Consider the following 12,817-nt stretch of genomic DNA (forward strand, 5'->3'; position numbering starts at 1 on the left):
AATGGAGGGAGACAGAGGACAAAGGAAGAGGGAAAGCGGCCTAGAGTCGGCAAATGCACGTTCCTTTTCTATGGTGCAGGCTACAGAAGCCGCCATTTGGTGGCTGCTGAATGTCACACCTCACAACCAATTTTTTTTTTTAAGTTGTTGGATTTTTAAAATCAGATTTTTCCTTAATTTCCCTCTTCTGCAAGCTCTAGTTCGTCATAATTAATATTCAATCACCTCGATGCTCCTTTTCCTTCCAGCCCCACCCACTCTTGCCTTCCTATTTATTCCGGGATCCGCAGCAAGATTTTTTTTTCTAACTCAATAACTCTGATAGCAAAACTAACGAACCAAATAGGAACCTAAATGGATGGGTTTGGGAGGAGAAAAAGAATGCCCCCCTCCCACTATACTAGATGGAAATGTCAAATTTGGATCATAATTGGAATCACACACCGTCATAGATCTGTTTTCTTTTGCCTTTCCTCTGCTGGGAAGTACGAACTTACCTCCTTCCTGGTAGCTCCGAACACTTCATGTCCTTAGGAGGGTCTCTTGCTGCCTGTTATCTTTTCAAGAAATTATTTTCCTGTCCCTCTCTGCTTACTACTCCTGCTTTGACAATTCCTTTGACTCCATTCCCTCCAACCACCCCTTAAGCCTCCCATCACTATTCTAACTGTGAAAAGAATAATAGAATTCATGAATCTCAAGTGCTAGGGAGGTAGTGAGCAAGCAGACTTGGCGGGAGTTTGCTGATTTGAGGGCTTTCATTTCTGCTCCTGTGTAGCCAAGATACCGGAGACCCGATGGACCTCTTTCTGCATAATTTTTAGTCAAGGGTGCTCTACCACTCACTTCTTGACTTCCTCGCGTTCATTCTCTGAGAGTCCTCTTCGAGGTTTCCAACAAAGTGGTGGAGGTGGGATGGATGGCGGCGCAGAACCAAGAAGCCAGGTCGGGATACATAGAGCAGGTATTTCAAAAAGGTTTCCATTGAGAAAGGAGAGGGTGGTAGAAGCTCATCCTGGGGGCTGGAGTCGCAAAAACCAGAGTAGGTCGGTTGTCTCCGGGCGGGAGCAGCTGGAGTGAGGCCTGAGAACCAAGAGGCACCAAACCCCTCCTGCGGTGCGCAGAGCGGCCATGTTGCAGAGGCCGCCAACACCCATTATTTGACGCCCGAGACGCATCCCACTCTCTAAAGCTGCTCTGCATTCTCGTCTCTGCAGTCAGAGGACCCCGTGGAAGACCCTGACTACGCTGGGGGAAGCGGCGGCCCCTCCCCGAGCCTTCAAAGTGGCAGAGAAGGCGGCAGACGCAGAGGCGCGGATCGCTGGTGCTTCCTCGCTAGCTCTCGGCGCGGCCACCTTCACGCTAGGTGCTGCAGGGTTGCAGGCTCTTCTGCTGATTTGTTGCCAATAGCAACCACGCGACGGCGATTTGTAGCCTCAGCTACTACCGCTCCTCTTCTAACACCTCCGGGTCCAAGGCTCGGACACTTTTGGTGATGGGCATCCCCTCTTCCCCTTCTGCCCCCATCCCATCCCCTTGCAATCTCAGCTCTGCGCAAAACCCAGCCCCACGGCTTAGGCAAGGCAAAAAAGGCAGACAAAGGAGCGAGCGAGGAGCTATTACAGCTGCGGAACTGTGTGAGCCAGGCGAAGGGGCTGCGAGGTCCGAGAGAGAAAGGGGGAACTTAGTCATCGCCAATCCCAGGGGTCTTTACCCTTGCTACTCTACCAATCGAGTTTCCTTTTTAATTACCTACTCTAGAGAGCGTTGATTTGGATATTCGACATAAGATGGCGAGGAAATGAGAGTCAAGTCAAAACGCCAACTCCCTTTTTATGAAGAATAGACACAAAGGCAGAGCGATGTCTTCGACTGCGCTGGGGAACTGGAGCTTTTCTCTTGGTTTTGGGGTACAGGGTTTGCACTCATGGCCCCTTCTTTCTTCTTCCCGCCCTTTCCTCCCTCCCTCTTTTCCTTCTTTGCTTCCTTCCTTCCCTCCGCGCTTCCCCCTACGCCCATTTCACTCTCTTTCTTCCTGCCTCAACCACACGTTTTACCTCAAATCGAGGAGACCCGATTGCCAGCGTTCTCAGCAAGCATTTTTTTTTGACCCAGACAAGCTGATTTCGACGAATCTCATTCATACAGAACCCCCTTAGAAGCAAGTGATCATGCCTTGAGTATAATGATTGACATAACATTTAGGGAGCTTACTGCCTTTTCTATATCTTACGATGCCTTGAATCATATAAAGGACAAAGGATCCGTCTCAGTCCTTGTGTCAAATGATCTTGGTATTATTATCATTAAATTTAGATAAACTGATTTAAGCTACACTTATATCCAAATTCTGTGGGTTTTAGAAATTATTGATTACAACATTCGTGCTACTTAGAAATCAATAAAACTGATTATTATGAGGGTGCTAGAGAAAGTACAATTGTACTACCAGATGACTTTCACTATTAATGATTCCCTACAATTTAACAATCATTGTGAAGGTTTTTCTTAAGAAATAATAGTGTTCCACGAATGACACATAAGCATGGCTAATGACATCTTCTGGAACGTTTTCTGGTCATTTCAGAGAAATGACCAATGACAATAAGCATTCGTATAGAGATTGGGAGTTTCCAAAATATTTTACATGCGTTATCTCATTTGTCCCTCGAAATTACTCTGAGGTAGGCACACAGATATTATCTTCATTCTCTAGAATGAAGAAACTGAGGCTGATCTTGTGTCAAGATCCCATGGTAAATGTCGACGGTAGGATTAGAACTGTTTGCCCCTCACTCCAAGGCCACCCCATTCTTTCTATGACGTCTGCAGATTTTACCAAAAAAAAAAAACTTAATTAGTGCCATCTGATAAACTGATTTTAAATATTAAGTAATATAGTGCTTTGAGATCTACAAGGTCCGGTGTAACCCGGGCTAAATCATTTCTCCCTTAGTACCATTCATCACAGATATTTTCCTCCGTACATAATTTCCATAAGTTTACATTTAAAGTCAGTGTCTATGTTCAGTGTAACTGAAGCATGTCTGACAGATGACAGATGCTTTCAGAATCCTAAATAGAGAAATAAATATTACAAAAAAAAAACTGGCAACTTAGGAAAGTCACACTGCCTTTCCACAAAATAAGTGAACAAAGAGTTAAATCATTCTAGGCAGTGATTTGAAATTTTAAGCTTATTTTTAGATTTCAATGAAACACAACTGGCTTGAAGTCAAACTGGCTTGAAGTTTAATTAACAGGAGTCTAGTTCTTAGACTGCAGAATACTGAAATTCTGTCATCCATGATATATCTTAAACATATTTTTTAAAAAATGTAATAAATCTTTAAAACAGGTTAAGAATAGCCACTATAGCTCTAATATAGGTGGAGATGCACCCAAATCAACAATGACTCTCAATGGTTCATTGGTACAAAGTTAAGCTCATGAAATAAGGCACAATTTACTTCAAAGAAGAAAGTTGTTAACTATTGGCTTTATCTTAGAGGACTAGTCACACCTTGCTGCATTGTATCCCCCATGGACATATTAGAAGCAAAAATAAAACAAAAAGTTTTTTTTCCCCCTTTTGGGAAAGAAAAAAAGAAGTTAAGAGAAAAATCTTCAACAATTTGCTTGTGGCTGAGTTTAAAAGATTATCTGATTGTCTTCAAATGAATTGAAGAGTAATATCAAAGAAGTATACTTATATTCATGTGAATTATTACCATTGACTTGAATAATGATTGATTTTTATTCTTTTATTTTAAACTCTACAGCTTTTGAATGTACAGCCTTAAGACTGCAGATTTTCTATACTATTTTGAGGACTCAAAAGTTAAGGAACTTCATATCCATAGGTGAATATTTATCTCCTCAGCTTTTATTAGAATCAGTTACTTTTCCCTAGTTCATACTATGAATTTTAAAAAATTTCATCCCAAGCCCCATTGACTCACACCCCTTCCCCAAATAAATTCTACCCTAGATTTAGACAACAGACTTTGGAAATATACACAAATGAATTTTTCCAGTCAGGCTTGGTGATGTTGAAAAAGCATTCTGGCCATTAATAAGCCAGGCTAACTTACATTGTGAGTAATTAGCTGATGAGGCATGTTTTTCTTTTGACATGATTCATCACAGTGTGTTTTCTAAGGTAACTGAAGAATTCAGAGTAAGCTTGGGAAAATGTGTTTACCAGCTGTTTCTAGGTGGTAACTAGCATCTTGACAATTTTCCCAAAATATTTTTCTTTAACAAGGGTTTCTCTTCTCAATCTGGTTTGATTATTCCCATAGTTTTCTAAAGAGAAGATGGCATCAACTTAAACATTTCTCCTCCTTGATTTACCATTTATTTAACTTTAACTTTTAGAAATGCTCAGCCTTTAATGGAGTCTTACTACTGAGAGAAATATTACTGTAAGTAGAAGTTAAACTTATGAAGATTAATTATATTTAGGCAAACTTTCAAAATGATGTTTGTAGAAGGATATTTAAATGAACTTTGAAGTTGTGTAAGCAACTGACATTACCTATTCACTGAAACCTGAACTTTAAAGTGTTCTAAGACAGATTTATAAAATGTCCTCTAAGATGACCAAAGAATTTACTTTTAATTGCAATAGACTAGTACTAGCTCTACTAAGTTATTTTTTCCATGCATTCATATTATGTTTAGCAATTATTAAGTTAAATAAATTCAGTGAGGTTCTTGAACTGAAAAAAGTCAATTTTGCATACTGCTATTATATATCTTTAGTATCTCTGTTATACTCCTTGAGCACAAGAATGTATTCATTAGTCAATTTGTTTAGGATAAATAGCAAAAAGAAATGTTTCTTGATGTTAAGAAAATGCATTTCAGAGATTAATATTAAAACATATCTTTAATAAAGACCTTTAACCTTGGTTTCTCATTTTAAGCTATTATCTTACCAGAGGAATGTATTCTTTTAGTAAACAACACTTTTAGATCCATAATCCTTTCCTTTGACAACAGCAAGCCAAAATCTGTGAAGTCAGTCAGTCATCACACTGACCTCTGAAAACCTTTGTGTTACATCAGTCTTTACTTACATATTGTCCCAAAGAGAGATTACATGTCTTCATCCTTTTTTAATACCAAATGTGAGTTTGCTTTGGAATGAAGTAACATTTTAAACATTAAATTCTAGGTATAGGACTGGGAGTGGAGTGGGGTGAAGAGCAGTAATTAACATACACATCATTTCTTTAGTCATTTCCCTTGGAGTCGCTAGAAAATGAGAATAGTGGAGAAGGACTTCATGTTTTGGAGATATTACAGTTAGCCCAACAGTTAAGGTAAAAGCATTACTTCTGAAAAAAATTAGAAACTTGCAAGTTCTAGTAGATTTTGGTGTAATTTTAGAAATACTTGAACCCCGCTTCTTCGCTGAGGAAGAGTGAACAAGCGGCTGACGGGGATGGGGAGGACAGTCAAGGAGTTTTTGGTACCTGCTCTTTTGACATTTCTGAGGATGAGTTCAGTAGAACTCTCAGAAGTTTTCCCTTTGCCTACTGGAGATAAGTTTGCCAGGAGAGAGAGAGGAGGTAATCGATTTTTCTTCCCAAGTAATAAAGTTTTCAGTTGGGGCTTAACGTAGCAACAACGCACGTCCAAAAAAAAAAAAAAAAAAAATTAAATATTTAAGACCCGCACATGCGCACTGAACAGCATTAGAATGCTCTTTCTTTTTCTTTACAAATTGAATCCTGACCTTCCCTCCCTCTTTCCCTCCCTCCCTCGGCCGCAGGCTCAAAGCTGTGGGCTATGCCCCTTGGAAAAAGACTGTAACTCTTATTCTAAAAGAACCCGCTGTTTTTAAACAAGTGCACCTCTTGCTTTTCCAAAGACCAAAAGACTCTGTTGCTATCCCTTTTCTCCCCTCCCTCGGGCCCCAAATCAAGGTTTCTTCTGCCCTTGGGACAAGGTTTTGGGGAAAGGGGGAAGGATGGGAGTAGGGTGAAGGAAAATCGGGCAGCAGGAGGGCCCGCTCCCGCTGGCAACTTGGCCAACCTCCGGGGCAGCGACCACAAGCGGCTTCTGTTGGGCCGGCTCCTCTGGACTTCGGCTTCCGCTCGCCTAGACACTTCGGGAACACCCATCGGAGTCTAACTCGGGAGTTTCCCGGGCCCGGGGAGGCACCTGCCCCCTCGGGAGCCTCCACCCCTCCCCTTTCCCCCGAGCGGCCTGGGGCTTTCCGGCGGCCGCCTTCGGAAGTGCCACGCTCAAGGTCTTTCTCCGCCCCAGGAGGGCGGCCTGAGCCTGAGCCGGAGGCCCGGGGTGGGGGAGCCGGGCCCTGGGCAGAGCTGTTTTCTCTGCCCCAACTCCCACCTCCTCCCCAGGTACGAAATAAAACAGAGCACGCACATCTGAAGGGAAGGGGACCCATAAGACCCTCATCTCCTTGGACGGGTGTGTCACAGCTCTTGTGCTTCTCTTTAGTCCCCGGTCCTGCCCTCCCTTCGTCTCCTCCCCCCCACCCCCACCCCTCCGGTTCCGTGGGCCCCGCTAGACGTGCAGAGTTGGGAGGAAGGAGGAAAGTCGCATTTCCTCCCCAACACGAACCCCCCAAAGCTGGGGAAGTTGCTGCAGCTCGGAGCTTGGAGGCCGCCCAGCTGACAGCGGCCGGGGAGAACCAAGCGGGAGCTGGCATTGCCTGTCTGCCTAGCGGCTGCGGCCCGGGCCCAGCCAGGCTGGCTTTCCCCCACGCCATCTAATCCACGCGCTTTTTTTCTTGGATGACCGCGAGTCACAGGGAGAGAAATCCTAGCGCTGAGGAGCGAAACCCTCTCTTCTTCTCTCCCCCCCGCCCCCAGTCCTCCCAGCCCTCCCGGCCCCACTTTATTGCCCTTCCTGAAGGAGCCAAAGTCAGTTTCCAGCAACGTAAACCTGGTTCTTCCTGCCCCTAGCCCTATTCCCTCCGCTCGATCTTCTCTTCCTAGTCCCCGAAAAAACTTTCGACTTCAGAAGAAAGTTAAGGAAGGCGCAGAGGAAAAATAACGTCTTTCCCCCCGTTATTCCAAGAGACTTAGGGCCCCGGCGTGCAATGAGTGAAAAGCCGGGCCGTGAAACTGCCGTTTTACAAAGCCAGCAGGAGCTGCCACAGCTAGCTGCCCCTGGACTTGCAGCGCCGCCATCATGCGGCTCCCTTCTGCCCAGACGCACACGCACTCCGTGCTCTCCCTCTTCCCTTCCCCCACCCCCGCCTTCTCTTGTGCGGGAAGTCCCATCCCCCGCTGCCAGCACACCCTTCTCAGGACGCGACCGGTTCGGTAGAGTGACCCTCTGTGGCCTCCAGCTAGGCGTGCAGCTACCGAAGCCTGGAGCCCCGGGGCTGGAAGGGGGCGGGGGCCGGCGTGTGTGTGAAGTGGGAAATTCTTATATAACTTTTAGGAATAGATTGAGCCGCTTTAGGGCAGGACTTAGAGAAGGGGAAAGAGGCCCGCACGGATTCTCTTTATTTGGAGGGAACCCGTCAGGGATTTCAGAACAATAAGGACTTGATAGGCTTGAATTATCTCAATTGCGCAGTTATTTTCTGATCTGGTAATCTTCAGCTTTGCCTTTCTTGCCCTGTACAGATAAACAGGTGGAAAAAGGAAAGTGTCTAACAGGGAAGATATTGTAACTTTTTGGAAAGTTTTCCATCACTCCTCAGATTTTAAAGTTAGGTTTCTTCTGTCGGTCCAGTTAGTCCTCTCCCCTCTGCTCGCCTGTCCTGTTTTGTCCGCTACCCTCGCTTCCACTTTCTCTTCTCCCCTTCCCCTCTCCAATCTCTTCTCCTCCCCTCCCTCTTCCTGTCTCCTTTCCTCCCTTCTCTCCTCTCGTGTCCTATTTTCCTCTCCTCTCCTCTGTTCTTTCCTTTCCTCTCCTCTCCTCTTCTTCCTCTCTTCCCTCGTCTCTTCTTTCCTCTTTCTTGTCCTCTCTCCTTTTCCCTTCTCTGATTCTGTCCAGCTCACAACATACATAGGTTTGTGTTTTCTTCTTCTTCTTCTTCTTCTTCTTCTTCTTCTCTTCTTCTTCTTCTTCTTCTTCTTCTTCTTCTTCTTCTTCTTCTTCTTCTTCTTCTTCTTCTTCTTCTTCTTCTTCTTCTTCTTCTTCTTCTTCTTCTTCTTCTTCTTCTTTTTCTTCTTTTTCCTCTTCCTTCCTCCTTCCTTCCTCCTCCTCCTCCTCCTTCTTCTTCCTCTTCCTTCCTCCTTCTTCTTCTTCTGTCTTTGTCTCAGTCTTTTTCTCTCTCCCTCCCTTTCCTCCTCTTTCCCCCTCCATCTCTGTCTCTCTCTCCCTCCCATTTGTCTGTTTCTATCTCTGCCTCTATGTGTCAATTTCTGTCCCTTTGTGTCTGTTTCTGTCTGTCTCTGTCTGAATCTCTCTTCTCTCTGTCACTCTTTCTTGAAAGTTTCAGATGACTTCAGTGTTTTCCGACCTGGGGATGCAAGGTTTGAGTTTAGGCTGTAATAAGACATTAAAACGCTTCTTTGGGGGAGGGAGGGGAGGGAGAGGGGACAACATTCACAGTAAACACCCATCGCATTTCGAGACAGACTTTTGAAAAAATGAAACACGTGCGTGTTTGCCTTTGCAGAGGGTAGAGCAATAGTTTCTCTTGCCTTCAGGCATCATCACGTTTCATGTCGTCATCTGGGAACATATAACACACCTCTAGTACATTTCCACCAGTGCTTAGTGGAAGTTGGAAGCGAAATTATTCGGGTTGGAGATCAACGTGAATATGGACTTTTTTGAAGGTTGAAAATAATGACTTCAATCGCGAGCTTTTGGAAAGATAAAAACCTGTACAGGTACATTCCTCTATCTCTTCATCTCTAGTTAGTCACGTTTGTCCCCATCTCTAATACTCTTTGTCAATTGGGATTATCACACTTAACAAAACTAAGTAAGCTTTACCTTTTAAGTTTCTACTTCTGTGTAAGCACTTTTGAACTACAAAGGTCTAGACAAAAAAAAAAAAAAAAAAAAGTCCTCGGCAAATCTACACTTGGGTGCCAGCAAAATTCTCAGTTGAAATGTTTGAGCACCTTGATTTTTAGAGTGCTGTCAGACTTCTGTAACATCCAGTTTGAGTCTTGTTTAAATCACATGTTTACTCATCATTCATTGTGGCTTCACCACAGATACATTTTAGGTCCATTAATTTGGCTGTTAAATGTCTATTCTCAATTTATGTTGATAAACTCAACTATGGCTATGTGGGTCTTTCCTTTTAAAAAAGTTGCCCCTTTTGGACGACAAACCAAGCAATTTTCTACCATAACTTTAAATATTTACACACAACTGTCAATTGCTTATCTATATTAAAGCTAAGGTATTGTTTTACTAACCTCTAATTATTTACAAATTTTAACCTGTGGATTAAAACTTTCACAGACTAGATTTCAACTTAATTGGCTTTTCCTAAGTTTGGATAAATCTTTTGACTTACTTTTGAGAACTGTCAATGCCAAAGCAGCATCCACTATTTAAAATGCAATTTAAAATATACACAAAGAAATATTCAAGAAGTTGTATTTTAAAAATTGAAATTTTCAGTGTATCAAAGTCCTAGGTAATAAGTTTTCCTGATAAATCTGAAGAGGAAAAAATCTTCTTAATGTAAAAGCCACTACAATTTTTCATTTGGGAGATACAGAAGATAAGACAATAAGCCAATAGACTTTTTTTGAACTCGTGAAACTTTTGTTTGAAAGTAAGAGAAATTATATATAATGCTTGTTTGCTAATAAGGTGAATGAGATTTTGTGCTTTTATTCCCATTCTTCTGTAAATAAAGGTAAATTAAATAAATGGAATTTTAAAAATATGACTAGCATTTTACAATAAAGATCAGAATCCTCCCAAATCAGGTTTTTATGAAAATACTCCTCTAGGGGAAAATTGGTTAGTAAGTATATGTCATTTAATGTTTATTCAATTTACATTTTACATATGTAAAACCACTTAAATTTTTACTTTATATGTGATACATACATATGAAAATCCATCTGTGGAATAAAACTCATCTAATCAACTAATCAATAAGGAATTTATTCAGCACCAACTTTGTATTAGACACAGTCCTAGGTGTTGTGTTGCAGTTTTTACTAAATCTCATGCAGATGATAAAATATGTAAACTTCTCATTTTATTTTCAAAACTTTTTTCTTTGGTATTGAACTATTCCTATATTTACTGGGGGTTAATTACTTTCCTTTCATTATTAACTAAAATTGTCAGGTGACACTTAATTATAGAGAAAAGTAGTCAATTGAAAAACAGAGTATATAACTTTTATCAGTTAACTGGCTGTTGAATATATAGTATTTCTTGACCACAGAAGTTCTATATGTGAAATATCTTTGTTTTACATTTGTATTTGCCAACATTTAAATTTTTAAACACATGGAGATCACTTTACATTATAATTTTTGTATTTAACTTGATAGCCTTTTCTTTTTTTTAGAAAAAAAAAGTTAGAATAAACATAAACACAAGTATTTCTGTATTTCCAAGTTAAGTATCTAACCCATTAATAGTATAATGCAGTTTCTCTAGGGAAATAGTTTCATATACTGACTTTTTTCAGAGTGTCATGCTTATAGTCTATAGTGGAAATTTTAAAATATTAACAAGTTTTATTGTTGAACTCAAAATTTCAACTTTATAGAATTTTTCTACTTCATATAGCCTCTTTGGTTCAGGAATGAGTGTAAGAGGAAGCCTTTTTATTCCCATAGTTTTAAATAATTTCAGGATTTTTTTTAAAGTAGAAGGTTAATGTTTTCCCAAACAAGTATTATAAAAAAGATGGGCTGAATTAGCATAGTGTTTTTTTAAGGTCTGAAACCCAACATAAAAAGTTTTAATTTTAAATATAATTTTTTTTCTTTTTCAGAATGCAACAAGGGACTGAAGTAGGATTACAATAATGGTTATTTTGAAACCTTAATTATGATATTCATTGCCATGTTTGTTTCCCACCTACATCTCTATATGGAACAGGGAGTAATTTGACTTTTTTTTAGGGGCCTGTTCCTTTAGAGATATTAAGAGGTTCATTGTGAAACAAGCCTGGGAGCTGTATAAACTTATGCTGTGTACCACTCTATTCTAACTGGGGAAGCTAAAAGGGGAGAGAGTGCACCTGCTCTGAGGGCGGCAGGTGCACAGCTGAACACATTTACCCCCTTCACTGTTTTCTATTGCCAGTACATTTACTATACTCCCTAGAGAACTGCATGCAATCTCAGTGTCTGTCCAGGACAGAGAAGAGATATCAAAGATCTTCAAGATAGACTTAACCCAAATATAATGGGTGAAAGAAAAAAAAAAAAGAGCATTTTTTTTCTATAGCAGGAGATATATCAAGAGATTTCCTATGCCCCCTTATTTAAAGAGAGCTGAGGCTACAGACAGATTTCATAGCAGGTAGAATTATCATGGGAAATTATGGTGACTCCAGAAAGTATTTGTTTTAAGAATTCAACTTTTCAATAAAATATTTGCTAGATTGTTTTGGGATTTAAGGCAACCTACAGGTGGTTGGATTAAGATTTATTTTAAAATTGGAATTAAGAGTTGAGGTTATTTGAACTAAAGAAGTCTTACACAAGAATAACTTGGTAAAAATAATTGAATGAAGACTCATTCTTTTAAAAAGGACTTAGACCTTTTTCTTCTTCCCCATATTCTTTTTTCTTCTTTTACAAAAAGTTATGTAGTCAGGATTTAAAAGAAATATTAAACATGAAGAAACAGTAAATTTAAAGATTAATAGGAGCTAGTCATGGAAATTCAGGTATTTTTTAAAACTCCATCTTAGGGTAGTCTTCATTTTCTCTTGGAACGTACAAAGACTTAAAAAAAAAAACACCCATTCTTCCATATACTTTATATAAGCAGAGAATATAGACCGATTACTTTGACTTCCAAGGATCTGGGCTTATAAAAGTTGCTATTTTTGAAAGGGATCCTGAGCATCAAATTAAGTCCTTACAAGAGAAAACTTGGCTTGAGAAGCCGGTTTCGACATCATGATGACTTGGGTTCGGGGGTCAAGTCCCTTAAATTCTCAGCACCCATAGCCAACTCTTTAGTACTAAAAATTGCAGGAGAGGGGTCAGCTTGCGTTGGTAGATGGAATTCCAAATTCTTAAAAAGCAATTGTCCAATAGCTTAGTGCCATGTCTGAAAATCCCTTCGGTTCAGACTGGAAGGATTCGTGCACTTGCTCTAACTCTTACATTGAGCATAAGTTCTGTAGTTCATTTGTCGCCTACCCTCGTCTGTGTTTTCGAAGGGACAGGGGGCTTTCCCCCCATAGCTTGACTGACCGTGGATGCCGCAGTCAGGAAATCACCCGCTAAAGCTTGGCTCTATTTTGCAGGAAACCCTCTAACTGTCCGCAAATGTCCATGCATTCACGCCCTTTTCTCAGCGTAGGGAGGGACATCCCTCAGTGACTGAGTTCCTTCGCATCCTCTTTAGCCTAAGTCATTCTAGCAGATTTGGGGGAAATCCTAGTTCCTGCAGTCTTGACAACCTAAGAAAAGGGGAGAGAGGGGAGTTCCCCCTTGAATGAAGCTGATCTTTCCGTGCCCAGGACGGGGTGAGCCTAAGTTTCTAAGACACTAAGCTGGGCAGCAGCTTAAGTCTGAGAGTGGGTGGGCGAGCTCCCACCTGAGACTTGGGCCGGACGTGGTGCGGAACCAAAGAAGTCTCCTCTGTGGCGTCAGAGCCCACTTTGGTCCCGAATGGCCCGAAGGCTCCGCTCGTTCCGTTTCCGGCAGGT

The sequence above is a fragment of the Antechinus flavipes genome, chromosome 5, assembly GCF_016432865.1.
Source record: "Antechinus flavipes isolate AdamAnt ecotype Samford, QLD, Australia chromosome 5, AdamAnt_v2, whole genome shotgun sequence".
In the NCBI taxonomy this organism is placed as follows: domain Eukaryota; kingdom Metazoa; phylum Chordata; class Mammalia; order Dasyuromorphia; family Dasyuridae; genus Antechinus; species Antechinus flavipes.